The sequence below is a fragment of the Ornithorhynchus anatinus genome, chromosome 1, assembly GCF_004115215.2.
Source record: "Ornithorhynchus anatinus isolate Pmale09 chromosome 1, mOrnAna1.pri.v4, whole genome shotgun sequence".
Lineage (NCBI taxonomy): Eukaryota > Metazoa > Chordata > Mammalia > Monotremata > Ornithorhynchidae > Ornithorhynchus > Ornithorhynchus anatinus.
Genome location: NC_041728.1, coordinates 90,332,220 through 90,333,356, shown reverse-complemented (window position 1 = coordinate 90,333,356; position 1,137 = coordinate 90,332,220).

Genomic DNA, 1,137 nt, shown 5'->3' with positions numbered 1-1,137 from the left:
TATTATTTCTCCATCCCCTTTGCTGCCTGGATAATTTTTTAATAAAATATCTTTTTGCACACATCTCTTCATTCCTAAAAACCACCAATGGTTGCCCATTCCTTTCAATCAATAAAAGAACTTCTGAACATTTGCTTTAAGGCTCTCGTACCGCTCTCTCCTTGTTCCTCTCCTACCATCCCCAGCTCGCACGTTCTGCTCCTCTAACACCAACCTACTCTCACTGTGCTTCATTTTTGTCTCTTTTGCCACTGATCTTTAGTTCATGTTCTCCCCTCTGCCTGGAACTCTGTTCTTCTTCCTTATCCGGCAGACCTCTGCTCTTTCCATCTTCAAAGCCCATCTGCAATTCATCTCCTCTTAGAGGTCGTCTCTGAATAATTTTTCATCTTCCCAGCCTATTCCCTATCTACTACCACTTCAGTACTTCTGTGTCACCTAAGAACTTGAATATCTTCTATTCCTTCCCCTGGCACAGCACTTAGGTACATATCTTTAAACTCTATTGTTTATCCCTACCTCTCTCTTTCTCCTTTACTCTCTCTCATGCTGTTGTACTCTTATGTAGTATAGTGCTCTGCACCCATTAGACACACAATAAAGTCTTAATATTCCTTTCTACTATTCCATCACCTTGGTTCAAGCTCACATAGTTTTTCGGTTCAATTACTGTTTCACTCAAGTTTTTGGAAGGTGGAAGATGGCACTGTTTCTTTTACCAGCGTGGTTTTATGCTGGCTGGAACAGAAGAGCAAAGGGTGAGGCTTGTTTTCTTATTTTAAGCCATTTCTTAAAAGGTATTTTCAGCAAACAAAAGGCCTCATAGATGGGGACTAATGGTAAGATTGTTGGATCAAGAATTCAGGATTGTATCTCAGCTCTGCTACTGACTCGCAGCATGACCTTGGACAAATTACCTAATTTGTCTTTGTCTCTGTTTTCCCTACTGCTAAGTGGGAGGTGTAGTAATGCATCTTACTTTTAAAGCACTGCAAAATCTCAGATGGCAAAATCCTAGATTATGGTATTAGAGAAAGCTAGCTATTCGATCCAGGAAAAACAAAAGGAAGGGTGGCTTGGAGACTGAGAGATTTTTCTGTTTCTTGAAAAATGGCATGAGTTTTCTTGGAATGTTCT